This window comes from Periplaneta americana, chromosome 17 (assembly GCF_040183065.1).
Source record: "Periplaneta americana isolate PAMFEO1 chromosome 17, P.americana_PAMFEO1_priV1, whole genome shotgun sequence".
NCBI classification, from domain to species: Eukaryota; Metazoa; Arthropoda; class Insecta; order Blattodea; family Blattidae; genus Periplaneta; species Periplaneta americana.
Window position 1 is genome coordinate 62190006 of NC_091133.1, and position 16913 is coordinate 62206918.

Below are 16913 nucleotides of genomic sequence, written 5' to 3' on the forward strand. Positions count from 1 at the left end.
GGAGTTTGTGACACCTGGAGAGGTTATGTTTATGACAGCATTGAACAACAGCTATCATGTGCATTAACTCCACTATTTGTAAAATATAAACTTCCTGATAAAAGAGAAATTTATGATGTTTTGATTGCGAATTATTGAAATCGAGTAATAGCTTGCAGCCGTACTTCCATTTAGCGATCGTTACCAAAAAATTCATTTTCGACAGTGGAGATCCTAGTGGTTTTTTAATTTCTGTTGCCATTACATAACATTGGAATTGCCATACTAATATATTATGTAATCAGGGATATTTATCTTAAAATAGGGAAGATTGCGGAGTGCTGGATTTTGAATGAACGACCTGTCATTTGTCCTTGGGCAGAAAACTGGATGGATGGATGGATGGATGGATGGATGGATCTTATTCCGTATTCATCATCATAATCATCTTATGTAATACTCGTGAAAACGGATCATATTAAGGGAAGACTTCACCGAAAATCTTGAAAATTTTTCCAAATTTTTTTTAGCTTTTTCACTTATTCAGAATTTATATTTTCATACCCCAAATGTATTCAGCTCAATTCTGATTACAAATACTCGTATGTTTACACTTTTTAAATTAAGGCTGGAAGGGGGCGTGGAATTTAAAGATCTGTCAAAATTGTTTTTCATCGAAGAATTCTTTTTTAAAATTTCTGATTACAAATCTAGTAACTTTTTGTTGGCTCCCTGAAGTTACTAGATGAATGTAGCGGAGGAGAATATTAATTTACATAAATATTCATTTTATTTTCAAATCTATTTTTCTGTGTTCATTTTTGTTGATTCAACACCAACTTTCTTATGCCAAATATTAATAAATCTGGATGAAATTTTTACTTCAAGTACATATGAGGTAGCTGCATGTTTCTATGCATTTATTTTGTGAGAAATGTTGCTAGTTTATTTTATTAATATTTTTCTTAAGAAAAATATTAATAAAATAAACTAGCAGCATTAAGAAAAATATGAGGTAGCTGCATGTTTCTATGCATTTATTTTGTGAGAAATGTTGCTAGTTTATTTTATTAATATTTTTCTTAAGAAAAATATTAATAAAATAAACTAGCAGCATTAAGAAAAATATTAATAAAATAAACTAGCAGCATTTCTCACAAAATAAATGCGTAGAAACATGCTGCTACCTCATAAATACTTGCAGTAAAAATTTCATCCAGATTGATTAATATTTGGCATAGGAATGTTGGTGTTGAATCAACAAAAATGAACACAGAAAAATAGATTTGAAAATAAAATGAATATTTATGTAAATTAATATTCTCCTCCGCTACATTCATCTAGTAACTTCAGGGAGCCAACAAAAAGTTACTAGATTTGTAATCAGAAAATTTAAAAAAGAATTCTTCGATGAAAAACAATTTTGACAGCTCTTTAAATTCCACGCCCCTTCCCGTCTTAATTTAAAAAGTGTAAACATACGAGTATTTGTAATCAGAATTGAGCTGAATCCATTTGGGGTATGAAAATATATATTCTGAATAAGTGAAATAGGTAAAAAAATTTGGAAAAATTTTCATGATTTTCAGTGGGGACTTCCCTTAAAGTGATAATTGGTATAATTCACTTATTTCTTCACTTTCATTAAAGTCTTCATGAATTAATTAATTATTCCGAGCAAGGTACAAATGATAAACTAAACGCTGCGAGATCACGCATCCTTGCAAGTGGTCTTCGAGCAGTGGCTAAGAAATTATGTGATCTCGAAGTTTGTTGGCCACTTGTCTCATTCTTAGTTCCACTAAAAGACCTTAGAAAATCGTTGAAGAGAAAGGATGCTCTAAGCTGGTCGTCACTTATTAATCTACTACATTTAGATGCGGGTGAATTTTCAGAGAGGTTTATGAAAGCATAGGGCAGGTTCTCTTAAAGTTGCTTCTCGCTATGTGGCCAGTGAGATGTATGACAATCCTCACTAATTCAGAGTATCGATTCCATTTCTACGTGAATCTGTCACTGTGTCAAGAGCTGGACCTCAGCTGTGGATAGAACAAAGTTCAAGTCCGACGTCAACATGTAGACACGAAAAATAGACGTTGATTAGAAATCACAGGTTTTTTTTTTTTTTTTTTTTTTTTTTTTTTTTTTTTTTTTTGGCGTGCAAGATCAGCTTACATCAAGTAAACTCTGCTGAAATGGACATTCCCATTCGCTACTCTGTTTTCCACATGACTCCGAATGCCTGCATTACAGTTTGTACTTCGAACCCCATCCACACATGTAATGAAATAGGAAACTTTTAACAAAAAAATAAACATCTCCAATTGGCGTCAGTTTTTATTACTTGTGCATCACACATACGTCACATTTTTTTCTAAGCAATTAGTCATTAATTACAACTCTCCATGCAGACTATTGAAATGATTTTGTTACATGCTTTTAATTAACATGGACTGGTTTGGCGTCAGACCAAACTAATTAGTTTTAGTGTGTACCAACTGCATGCGCCTCGCCAGGCAGTTGAGAGTTGATCTACTGTATAATTTAGCTTGGAGCTAGACGCTGCATATGAACTTGAACTTAAGAATGGGAGAAAATAATCCATCTCGAATGATTAATCTATTTATGCATTTGTGTAATATTTATTTGTCATAAAATTACGATTATAGTCTTAACATGAAGTTTATCTATAAGCTTAATTCCGTGGCGAACGAGAAAGACAGGCTTCGTCAGGAATCGGAGTCACGTGATTATCGTGGTCTATTCATGGCCATCTTGATAATCTCCTAATATAAATACATGTGCAAAGTTCTAAAAAAACAAAGGAATTGCTATATTAAACTCATGTTAAACGTGCATTTGTATACAGGGTTAGTTAAAAGTCCCGCACCACCTAAATAACTTTTGAAGCATGTGGTTCAGTGACATGAAATTTGGTATAAAAATATATATATATATATTTTATTTTTGAATAAAGCTCATTAAGAGCTTTTCAAAAAGTACTCACACTCGATACTTCTGTACAAATTCAGTGCTGCTAAATAAAAATGGAAGTGGTGCAAGATATTCCTAAAGCCTGGTTAAATCATTCCTTAAATGGTTTCTATGATCGAGTGACACATTGTAAAGCAGCTGAGGGCTACCAATTTGAGCACATAATCTAGAAGGTGAGCTAGCTTTGTTTTGTTTTTGTTAAGGAAGGAGTATTTTATTATTTTAATATTCGGTACACTTTTCTGTTTTCTTGACTTAGCAAGACTGAATTTGTACAGAAGTATCGAGTGTGGGTACTTTTTTGAAAAGCTCTTAATGAGTACTATTCAAAAATAAAAAATATATATATATTGGGTGTTCCATTTAAAATAAGAGAGTTGGAGTTACTTCCGGTTAAACCGGATGCTTCAAAAGTTATTTAGGTGGTGCGGGACTTTTAATTAACCCTGTATAAACTTGTTCAATGTCGGCCATGTTATGACTAAGAATGTGACGTCGCGTAGTAGCCTTTCTCGTTAGCTACGGCTTAATTCAGGGTGACCCAAAAAAACCTCCCACATCACACTTTTCGCAACTTTACAACTGCGTTTCTCCTTAATTTTTCCCGAAGTTTAATTAACAATAATGAAGAATAATACTCGTACAATTTTACCTTGTTCTCAATAATCAGTAGTAATTATTCTATCTTTGTCCGCTCCCCAAAAAATCTTTTGAGCCGATTTTTGAACGAAAATTAATTTGGGTGGGGAGAACCAGAATGTTTACATTCTTTTGAGTGTTCTTTTGTTTATGAATCGTTATGATGGACCTACGTTTCGTCCATCCCCAGTTATAATACGATCCAAAAAGACAGAAGAAATCTCTTAAAAATAGAGACAAAAAGACTTGGAAACTGTAACTCTGAGCCGTTTCTGTTAAGCTTTCAAGCAATTATAGAGCCATTTAGCAGTTAATTTTCCTGTACTCAAATCATATGAAAACACGTTCATAGGGAATTTTTAAAGTCAGCCTAATTCGTCAATCCCTCGAAATCATATTAATACATGGCATCGATATTTTCTGGAGTGGACACAACAGTTCTTGCAACATGGTGTTCATTCTTGATCTCCGTTTATTCTTTCTTAAATTCCTCAATTCTGTGTTTATGATGACCGAAGGATAGTCGTCTCTCAATGTATCCAATATATCGTCGTTGTTCCTGCAATAACTCCTATGTGCAAAATATACCATTTTTCAGTAGGAAGAAAAAATTCATTTATTAATCCTATGGCAGCTGTACATAGGAGATTGTGAATCCTTACATTTTCGAAAGAAGGAAATGTAATTACATATAGGAGATTTTATTATTTCCTGTATCACTATTCAAGTTATTTAATAGAGCAAAAATCTGAAAATCGATAAATATGTCACATAGGAGTTATTGCAGGAACAACGACGATATCTGAATAAATAATCTAGCAGAAAAAACTCTTTCAAAAATAGTTAGGCTACTTTATTACCAACTGATACTGAGTTTTACAAAAATGTAGTTTTTTTCTGACATAATTTCTTTAAAATTTACAATTTAGAATAAGCTAAACTTTTTATCATCAAATAGGCCTATAGAGAAAACTGTTTATCAAACAACATACTCTTTTCCACGTCAACCGCTTTCGCTTTTGTTTGTAACGAAAGTTCAAAGCCATTATAGACCTATATCAGTAATTATTCCTACTTCTTAGTAGGCCCATATACTTTTCTCTGTATCACATTGGACTGTAAGTCGGCAAGGAAGATCAGGTAAAGCATGACTAAAATTCTGGAATGCTTGCGAAAAGTGGCATAAGTCAGTTTCAACAAAATTTTTTTATTAATTTATTGACAAATTACGGAACATCTCCTCGCTTGGGAAACGAGACGTAAGTATTTTTCCCATTAGAATAATTCATACAGAAGAAAACAAAATCGACATAAACCAGTGTGAAGACAGTTTTTTCCTTCTCCTCTAAAATTAACATACAGGGTGCGTCAGGAAGAACGGATGGATTTCACATGGCAAGAAAATTGTAAAGATTCATCAAATCAAAAATTTATTGTTATCAACATATTCACCAATACATGCAGTATATTTATGTAAAACAACATTATCCATATGATGTCCTTGGCTTTCAATACAGGCATCGAGGCGTTTTCTGATGTTCGCCATCACTTTCACAGTCATAGCTGGTGCAATTGCCACGATTTCTTCACGAATCGCTGTCTTCAGTTCGTCCAGTGTATGTGATCGGTGTTTACAAACTTACGCCTTCAAATGGTCCCAAAGAAAGAAGTCGCAGGGCGCGAGATCTTACCGTAGCCTCGGACAATCTCAGTGCAATAGAATTTCGTCCAGGTGATTTCTTCTTTAATGTTGAACCTGTGATACGAAATGAAGCCTCCCACCGCAAAATTGTATTCCGAGTTGGAATCCTAGCGTAACATTCGATGTCGAAATGAGTCCTGAGTGGCGATCACAGACTCTTCATTTTTCAAAAATGTCTCTACGATGAAAGCACGTTGTACACCAGACCAACACCATGTTCTCAACTGAAACTGCATTCTCTGGCTGACCCAACAGTCGTGGTCCCCCTCACTATATCTCTCTCCTCGTTGCGTATCGATAGTTTGAAATCCATCAGTTCTTTCTGACGCACCCTTTATTTGACTTATGCCAATTTTCCCGAGCACTATAGAATTAAAGGAAAAAGAAAACATTTTGTCTGATGTGTTAATCAATTTAATTCGATATTACCTCTTGATTTAATTATTACTAATATCTGACTTAGCTGTTTATAAGTAACTGTATACATTCCTTTATCTGCAAGACAACGCCTTGCATTGATCTCAAATTTGCTTATAATAATAATCCCACTGATGCCTGTGGAAGTCGAGAAAGTTAAACTTTCCATCGGACTTTGCCCCCTCTGCATTGTGTACGTTATCATGTACTTTATTAAAGTGATTATAAAGTGTAACAAGTAATAGAGTTACGTTTTATTTCTCCTCCCATTCCTCGAATTAATCTTTGATGATATAAGATTTTAATAACCTATACATAATTGAATTTCCTGCGTAGTAGACACTTATAATTATAATCATAGTTCTTGTCTCAAATTTATGGCGTTACCATCTTACGCTGGGGGGAAAGTAAGCTTTACACAAGAAGCGCGAGAGGGTTGAAACGCTTTGTAACAATTTCGACCCTCTTAGGCCCTACGTTACTGCGTGATTTAGTGGTTTGTTAAAGAAAATATAACGCGATCCCAGAGAACGCCTCGCGTGTCTTTTTAAAGGAAATTTACTTATAACCCTTGTTAGATGAAGAGAAAGCGAAAATTTAATACCAAGTCACGAGTTCAAAATACACGAACACCATAATATTTCCTTTTACTCAGTGTAATATGATTCATTATATTATATTATATTATATCATATCATATTTTATTTTAGTTGGTTATTTAACGACGCTGTATCAACTACTAGGTTATTTAGCGTCGATGAAATTTATGATAGCGAGATATTTGGCGAGATGAGGCCGAGGATTCGCCAGAGATTACCTTGCATTCACATTACGGTTGGGGAAAACCTCGGAAAAAACCCAACCAGGTAATCAGCCCAAGCGGGGATCGAACCCGCGCCCGAACGCAACTTCAGACCTGCAGGAAAGCGCCTTAACCAACTGGGCCACGCCGGTGGTTTATTTTATTTTATTTTATTTTATTTTATTTCATTATATTATATTACATTATATTATATTATATTATTATATTATATTATATTATATTATATTATATTATATTAGGCCTATATTATATTTCATTTCAGACCGGCCCCGAGGTTCACTCAGCCTCCTATAAAATTGAGTTCCGGCTCTTTCCCGGGGGTAAAAGGCGGTTAGAGCGTGGTGCCGACCAGACCACCTCATTCTAGTGCCGAGGTCATGGAAAGCATAGGGCTCTACCTCCATGCCCCCCAAGTGCCTTCATGGCATGTTACGGGGATACCTTTACCGTTTTACCTTTTATATTATATTATTATCCTCTGATTGAGGTTCTGGCTGATATGTAGCCTATATCTATTATCAGGCAATACATCTAACTTGACGATATGTGTCAGAGGAAGAACAATTGTTTGTATGCGTCTGAAGTCTGATTAGTGGAATACGTAGCTAATCGGCGAAGTATGCAATGGAGGGGAGAAAGGAACTGGTCACCCTACCCCATTATCTCCTGGCCTACTTGCCTCATAACTGGTGTTTTTTGATATTACTTGTGAGGTTCAGACCTGTCTTCGGACAGTTGACTGAAGAACATTACATTACATAACTTATAAATGGCTTTTAAAAAATCCGGAGGTTCATTGTCGCCCTCACATAAGCCCGCCATCAGTCCCTATCTTGAGCAAGATTAATTTAGTCCCTACCATCATATCCCACTTCCCACAAATTCATTGTAATATTATCCCCCCATCTACGTCTCGGCCTCACCAAAGATCTTTTTCCCTCAGGTCTTCCAACTAACACTCTGTATGTATTTCTGGATTCTCCTATACTTGATACATGTTCTGCCCATCTCAAACTTCTGAATTTCTTACAGTATGTTAGGTGAAAAATACAGCGTGTGGTGCAGTTCTGTGTTGCATGACTTCGTCATTCTCCTGTAATTTCATCCTTCTTAGCCCTTAAATATTTTCCTAAGCACCTTATTCTCGACCACCTTAACCTTTGTTCCTATCTCAAAGTGAGAGTCCAAGTTTCATAGCCATACAGAACCGGTAATATAACTGTTCTATAAAGTCCAACTTTCAGCTTTTTTCAGGGCAGTCTGGATGAAAAAAGGTTCCCAACCGAATGATAACAGGCATTTCATTATATTACAACACATTAAATATATTATATTATATTATATTATATTATATTATATTATATTATATTATATTATATTATATTATACAGCAAAATCATAAGATATTTACTGCTCTTGATCTGGCGACGTTACGCAGGTTTATTAACTCCATTCGTGAAAGCGTGCAATTACGAAATGTCCCTAGAGGCAAACTTGAGAAATGTGATATTCAAACGTGCTTAATTGGAACCTGCGAATTGTTTTGAATCTAATTATAGCTAGCTGGAAATACCCACAACTACTTTATAGGAACATAAACCTTAGATGTTAAATGTGTAGTGGTGTCATACAGGTGCAGGAGAGCATATGACTAGGAAAATGAGGGAGGGGTTGCATGGAATAATGGTACGTTAGAAGTTTTTTAGGATTTTGTTTTAACTTTCATGAATGTATGACTTAGGAAGTAGCTGAATTCCTTTGTTTATTGGCTTCACTGATTTATTTCATTTATTAATTGATTGCCTGACTTTCTAACGACTTGTTTCATAAATTGCTGACACTCTTTCATTATAATTATTGATATTGTATCGTTTTATTGATCAACCGATTTTTAGCCTGACTTGCTGCATGACTGTGTTAGTGCACGACCATATTAGCGACTGAGTGACCTTCTTAATGACTGTTTAATACCTGACTAAGGAGCTGCTGATTGTATGACTGTCTACCTATGGGACTTACTGACTGAATGTATTAGTGATTGATTATCATTGTCATTCGGCTCACTGACTGACTGAGTAACTGACTTACTGATTGGCTGACTAAGTCATTGATTGTCCAATTGCCCGACTGAGTGTCCAATTGTCTGACTGACTGAGTATCCAATTGCCTGTCTGACTGACTGAGTGTCCAATTGTCTGACTGACTGAGTGTCCATTATCTGACTGAATGTCCAATTGTCTGACTGACTAACTGAGTGTCCAATTGTCTGACTGACTGATTGGGTGTCCAATTGTCTGACTGACTGACTGACTGACTGACTGAGTGTCAAATTGCCTGTCTGACTGACTGAGTGTCCAATTGCCTGTCTGACTGAGTGTCCAGTTGCCTGACTGACTGAATGTCCATTGCCTGTCTGACTGACTGAGTGTCCAATTGTCTGACTGACTAACTGAGTGTCCAATTGTCTGACTGACTAACTGAATGTCCAATTGTCTGACTGACTAACTGAGTGTCCAATTGTCTGACTGACTAACTGAGTGTCCAATTGTCTGACTGACTGAGTGTCCAATTGCCTGTCTGACTGATTGAGTGTCCAATTGCCTGTCTGACTGACTGAGTGTACAATTATCTGACTGACTGACTGAGTGTCCAATTGCTTGTCTGACTGACTGAGTGTCCAATTGTTTGTCTGACTGAGTGTCCATTGTCTGTCTGACTGACTGAGTGTCCAATTGTCTGACTGACTGAGTGTCCATTGTCTGCCTGACTGACTGAGTGTCCAATTGTCTGACTGACTCACTGACTGACTGAGTGTCCAGTTGCCTGACTGACTGAGTGTCCAATTGTCTGTTTGAGTGACTGAGTATCGAATTGCCTGACTGACTGAGTGTCCAATTGTCTGTTTGAGTGACTGAGTATCGAATTGCCTGACTGACTGACTGACTGACTGAGTGTTCAGTTGCCTGACTGACTGAGTGTCCACTTGCCTGACTGACTGAGTGTCCAATTGTCTGACTGACTGAGTGTCCAATTGTCTGACTGACTGAGTATCCAATTGCGTGACTGACAGTGCCCAGGTATCCGGCTGAGTGTCGAATTGCCTGACTGATTGAGTGTCGAATTGACTGACTGACTGACTGACTGACTGACTGACTGACTGACTGACTGACTGACTGACTGACTGACTGACAGAATGTCCAATTGCCTCTCTGACTGTCAAGTTGGTTGATTGACTGAGTATTTAATTGACTGACTAACTGAGTGTCCAATTGGCTTACTGAATTCACTAATGATTTAATTGTCTGCCTTCCAGCTTGAGTGACTGTGTGTCATACTGACTAACTTTCTGTCCTATTGCTTCACTGCCTGACTAAAAGATTGAGTGTTTGCATTTCTGTTTGAGTAACATGAATGAATGACGAACTGACTCTGCCTTATTGCTCGACAGCCTTAATACTTGACTGACTGTCTGAAGCAGATGTGTATCTATCTGGAGGATATTGTTTCTTTCTGGTATTGAAGGTCGTGAGTCAATTCATGAGGTCAGCCATCCTGAGTGGAGCTCTCTTTCGTTCTTAATTCTAGGTACCTAAGTGCAAAGACAAGAATGTACGGAACAACGAGTAATTTACTATATGTCAAATCACTTTATGCGACTCATATTTCTCATCTTTCATCTTGCAGGCTTCATAAATTAAAACAAGAGATATATCAACATTTTAAAAGGGCACAAATAACCATAGTAGCTGACGCGCCCTTTTTAAACCCCACTGTCTGTCTGTCTGTCTGTATGTCTGTCTGTCTGTATGTCTGTCTGTCTACAATTTAGCAGCAAACTCCATTAAAAATAATGAATTGCAAGCGAACTATTCCTTAAAGTTACTCGTAGACTGCAGATCAGTAAAATACGAGAGATCCCTGCCAAGTCTCTGAAGTATAATAGTTCTTTTGCCAATTTTTGTATAGATTATTCGTATATCAGAAACGTTGCAGATAAGTTCTCATGACTCTTCTATTTTCTAATAATGCGATCGGAATCATTACCTCCGTTCCGATATCTTCTATTTCTGCTATTTGCAATTCTGTTTTAATCGGATTATCGAGAAGACATTAGGGGAAAAGAATCGCAAAGTGAGTAACAATAGGAAAGTCGGATGAAATATGAAGCCCTAAAAACTACTGGGTTAAAGACTGATAGAGGAAGTTTAAGAGAGGGGATTGGAGAATAATTTATCTTGGTCTGGCAGGTGCTGCGGTTTTTAATTGAATTTCTTTCCGCAAAATTCTACATTCACTGAAGGCGTAATGAAAATCTCCATATAAAAATGAATCAAGTGATATTTTCCAGTTTTGTGGTTGGAAAAGTTAGACTGCACAATGCATACATTCTGTAGCAAATTGTGAATATTATAATGGCATTAAACATTAATGTATTAGTGTAAAGACTTGGTTTATTATTATTATTATTATTATTATTATTATTATTATTATTATGTATTTATATATTTATTTATTTAATTAATTATTCAGAAGATAAGGTACAAACACTAGCATTACGGCCATCTGAGTGAACTTTAACACAAACGCGTGGGTAGGCGCTTTCTCATCCACACCAACTGACCATGCTAACGTTCGCTGTATATCCAGGTTCATGCAGACGATACACGTCTCTAATCCAGGCCTATACTTATTTAAACTGGCGTTCTGTGAAATGTTACGAACATGATAATAGAATAGAAAGTGGTCGGAATGTTGTTCATAGTGTACTTATCCACAGTGGGCTAGAATGACCTCATTTGCGGTCAAAATTAAAAACATAATTTTTTTTCATTTTTTTTTTTTTTTTTTTTTTTTTTTTTTTTTTTTTTTTTTTTACTTAGAATGTTGAAATTTGTAGTGTTGGTCACTTTTAAGACATCATTGGCCACATTTCCGAAATTTCCAAGGGTCTGTTGTAAACGTGTGTCAAATTGGGAGTCTGATAATTTTTTTCCTCGCATTCAACTATCTGTCTCACTTGTATACTTTATTCCGTGATTCTAAAGCACCCTCTGCCAAATAGTCAAGTGGCAAAACACTGTTAACAGGGATGTGTTTTCTATATACGAACACTTTATGCACTGACACTGGCATTGGAATCTATTCATATAGTTTCTTGTACACTTCACCAGTTTCAGTCCAGTATTTTTCAAATAAGTGAGGATCGAGATTGTATTGACAATGCCAGATCTATTATAATAACTCTAAAGCCTTGGTTTCTCTGAATTGACGCATGCGACGTGCGAGGCCCGCCTCGTACAAATCCGGACTACACGAGAGGTACTGAGTGGTTTCTATAACTGCGAGATGCGAGGTCTGCGCACCTCGCAGGCATAGAAACCAGTCACTATCTCTCGTGTATTCCGGATTTGTGCGAGGCGAGCCTCGCCTCGCACGTCACATGCGTCGGTTCAGAAAAACCATGGCTTAAGCCTTTCAATAAATTCTATATCAACGTCTGTAATTTCCGAAAATAATGTTGGTTAACCAAATACACTTTGGGCCGTATTTCCATCCTTAGTTGAGCCGCTCCCATTTGGCTTGGGCTTGATAACATATAGCTAAGCGCATAAATTCCTCTACTTTGCCAAGTTTTTATTTCAATTCGATATGGAATATGTATATGTAAACATTCTAAACCAGAAATGAAAGGCATTGATTCCATGTTTTAGTGTTTCATGTTCAGACACAAGTGCTCTTCAAACTAAAGTTTTTGTATTTTTAAATTGCAGGGTTTGTTTCACAAATCCAGCATGTTTGGTTAGATCTTGTGTTTGTTAGAATGTTTAATACTTCCCGATCAATTAAGATCATATTATAGCTGACGACATTTTACAAATGCCTTATTTCCATTCCTTAGTTTTATTTGAACTTTTTATCTCGTCCAATTTTTTGTCAGTATTAGCATTATAGGGCATGCTGTTTCGTTTCTTTTATATATTTTAATTCGAGAGAGTGACAAAATCTTACTGAGAGATTGGGTTGTTCCAAATAATATTAAATGATGAATTAATTATTCGTAATGAAACTGTAGTTATTGCAAACAACTTTGGCTCAAATTCGTGGATGTGAGAATTTATATTTGTGTAGGCATAATGCTTAGTCTGAACTGCCATCAAATCCATAGCTACAGATTAGTACCAAATTGCAAAATTCGCTATCATTTGTTAACACATCTCGCATTAGTACTGAAATGAAACTAATAAGAATTCAGCACTGTGTTCTAGCAAGAGATTAAAGAGAATTTAAGCTCATGCAGGCCTAAAGATTTGCATAAGAGTTTTGATTTCTAAGTGCTTTGATAAAGACGGAAAATATTGGCGTTTTGACTTTTATACCTAATTTGATATTGATATATTAACGTTTCCTTAAATTATTATCTATTAAATATGCCAACGCCTCATCACCACTTTAAGGTACAGGTGATGGATTATAGAAATCAAATATATTATTCTAAATTTAGTTGGCATAGTGGAGGTTTTATTCGCTTCCTGTAACACCACAATAATATCTAATTGTCCTATTGAACTGGCAGCCACGCTTGCAGCTTTAACCCGGGCTGTTGTTGGATGAAGATAATTTTGATTCTATTTTACACTTCGATCTTTCTCATTTTCCTTCGAAAGAAAGAGCAGGGCGACGTGATTCATGTATTGAACTCTTTGTAGAAGCAGAATATGTCCTGGATTATACATCTTGATTACACAACTTTTAACTCTGTATCTTCAGAAGATGACCCAAAATAGGTCGAAACATGTTAACAAGGTACGTTAAAATTTAACACAAGAAAGTTCTTATCATACATATTCCGAAGAATATTTACATTTAAGGAATTCAGAATCCTTCGAAAGCCAACAAGAGTTCTTAGACAAAAATTTTCTAACTTCCTGTAGACTTGTAAAAAAAATGTAAAAAAATTGTACAAAATTGTAAAAATTGTAGAAAATTACTAAATTGTAAAACTATAAAAATTTGTAAAAATTGTAATTGTAATATTGTAAAATGTTGACATGTTCCACATCTTAAAGCTTCATTGCTCATGTAAGATCTATGGAATAAAATAAATGAATGAATGAATGAATCTTGTTATGTCAAATATCTTTAATTTTTAATTTCTAATCATATACATAATCATCTGGAAGATTGTCTTCATCACTGAAGATCAATATTTGATACAGAGCAGCAGTTTTTTCGTTTAATTATACGACTTCGTCATTTATCAAATAGTACAAACCGATTATTTAGTCCTCACAGCTCGACGACGCGAGAGAAGAGAAGTAATAGGAGTAGTGGGGAGAGTTCCGGAATAGAGACGAGCGAACGGTCAGTAAAGGAAATGCATTACAGCTTAACTGTACTAGAAACATACCACTGTACCATACGCATGACATCCGATCACTCTGAAGGCAAGCGACTGACTAACCCAAACACCCCTTGGCGTAACTAAATGAATTCGCCTGACCCAGGCTCACATTGCCGGCGACTGTCAGGACTAAATAATCGTACTACTTTCCTTTTCACGCGATACTTCTCTGAAAGATTGTAAATAATTCTTAGGAGTGCAGGGGTTTACAAAACAAAAGCATTCGATCACGATCACTGGTAAACAAAAATCAATTACCTTCGAGTACGAGTCAGCATATCGCAGCACTTTAACTTTAAGCCTGTTGGAACTTGAAACATAAAGTGTATTCATCAAGAAAAATTTGAAGTCGTAACTAATAAGCTGTAATATACGTATAACAAGATATACCTGACATAATGAATGAAAACGTAAAAACGTAGGAGCATACATTAGTGAATGGTTGGCTATACATGGTCTAATATTTGGTAGGCCTATATGACTTGGACACAACATACACAATGAGATAAAGAATTAACAATTTTAGAGAGCACACATTTTCTGACTAGGCTTGATCAGAAGTGCCAACTTACGAGAAGGAGTACACTAAAACGCTAATGCCAATCTCCATAAATTTACGCTTATAAGATGTGCTGTAATATAGTTTAATAAAATTTAAGACATGCATATTATTATACGAGTACAGTAAGTTAAGGCGCTTGCCTGCCGGTCTGAAGTTGCGCTCGGGCGCGGGTTCGATCCCCGCTTGGGCTCATTACCTGGTTGGGTTTTTCCAAGGTTTTTCCCAACCGTAAGGTGAATGTCAGATAATAAATGGCGAATCCTCGGCCTCATCTCACAAATAGCATCTCGCTATCACCAATCTCATCGACGCTAAATAACTTAGTAGTTGATACAGCGTCGTTAAATAACCAACTAAAAAAAGGTAAGTCATTCAGTGGCAACTTGGCAACCGAGGTTCCCTTGTTTATTTTTTGCTAAATTCGATACATATTATCTACATTATAAAGTTGTAAACATGTTACGTAGTAGATAAGGTTAGTGAAGTGTCTTTTGCAGACCTTGTATGAAAGCTGATGCTTGTTATTCTGAAAAAAAAAGTTCTATTATTTTGTATTGCTGGTTAGATTAGATAGAGGAATCAATAGTGTGATAATTATGACTGCAAAAATGCGAAGTGAAAAGTTATGATCGTGCATAATACAATTTCTCTGTGCCTAGTATCTTTTGTTTTGTGCCGTATATTATCTGAAAGTTTTAGGTTTTATTTCATATTTGTTTTTGGTTACGAATTGTAATAAATTCTTGTTAATTTTCTTTTGTTTCTTTTATTATAACACGAGACACAATTGCTTTCCGATACGATAATTTGGGTGTGCCAAGGATGAAAAAAATGAGTGGATGTGTTGCTAGTGGAGGAAGGCCAGCATGTGGGCAGAGGCGGCAGTTTTGCGTTAGATGAGGTTAATTTTTCAAAACAAATGTCACGTGGGGCTAATATTGGCTCGGACGGTAGGTCGAGGGAAATGTTACATCGAGATAACGTGAGGCGTGCCCAGTAGCGCCTCTAGTGGCTGAATTTTGGTTTTGTCTCCTGCAGGGGAGAATACATTATTTATTAACGAATTAAAGTGGACACTATCAAATCTACTTAAATTAATTCATATTTCTCTCTCTCTCCCAGATTTGAGGCTGTGGTACTTGATATCTTTTTCTTTAATACGTAATGAAATCTAAACCTAATGGGTGAAGTATTGGCTTTCCTCGTCGGTAACCCGAGTTTATATTCCGAAAAGTTCAGGTGGACTTTGTGATGAATAAAGACGATTTTGAGATCGATTTTCTGAGGTAATTCCCATTTTTCCTACACTAAGGCTTATATTTAAATCTTACTTTTATTAACCTTATCAACCAAGCAGAAATCAATGGAAACTGTTGCACACTTCATCTTTCAACGTGTTTAATTCCCTGGAATTCTTACTGTGAACATTTCGTAAGGAAACTACCATTAGGATCTCTGCATGTGGAATTGACAGCTAAGTCTTTTTTTTCCCAGTAGGTTATTTGACGATGCTATATCAACTACTAGGTTATTTAGCGTTGATGGGTTGGTGATAGTGAGATTGTATTTGGCGAGATAAAGCCGAGGATTTGCCGTAGATCACCTGACATTCGCCTTGCGGTTGGGAAAACCTCGGAAAAACACCAACCAGGTAATCAGCTCAAGCGGGAATCGAACCCGCGCCTGAGCGCAACTCCTGATCGGCAAGCAAGCGTCTTAGCCGAATGAGCTGAGCCACGCCGGTGGCAACTAAATCTTCAATGTTAATATTACTTTAGTGAAAACTGTAACAGAACTACCCGTTGAGAAATTGCGTGATTCTCCGAACATGTCAATAGAGTGTAGAACCGGTACTCCAAATTGATAGTTTTAATTCGTTATTTTACGACGCTTTATCAACTTACTGTGGTAATCTAGTGCCTAAATGAGATGAAGGTGCTAATGCCAGCGAAATGAGTCTGAGGTTAAGGGTCCTAAGGTACCTAGCATTTATTCTTAATGGGTTGAGGAAAACCCCCGGAAAAACCTCAACCCAGTAACTTGTGCCAATCAGGATTTGAACCCGGGCCCGCTCGTTTCACGATCAGACATGCTAACCGCTACTCCACACCAAAATGCTAGTTTATCAGGTTAGTGATAAGGTTAGTAAATGAAACCTCTGTTGATGGATTTTTTACCAAGAGCTATTCTCGATGACTGATAACGAATCCAACAGATATGTTGTATTTCCTTTGTTATACAGGGACATCATCTTATTTTTACTTCAATTTTTATTGTACCTCAGTTTTTTAATGTACTTCACTCCCACCCCTTCTACTAAGGAAGTTCAATCGCCCTCCACACAGATCCAAGACCGCACAAACAGTCATAGTAGCCTTACGGTCATAGTAAACAG

The 16913-nt window shown here is 36.3% G+C and overlaps 1 protein-coding gene across 1 annotated transcript in view; it reads left to right on the top strand.

The window, feature by feature from the left end:
* Window positions 1–16913, top strand: part of LOC138693464 (zwei Ig domain protein zig-8-like) — a 1129977-nt gene that overhangs the window by 708455 nt on the left and 404609 nt on the right. The gene's annotated exons all lie outside the window — the stretch shown is intronic.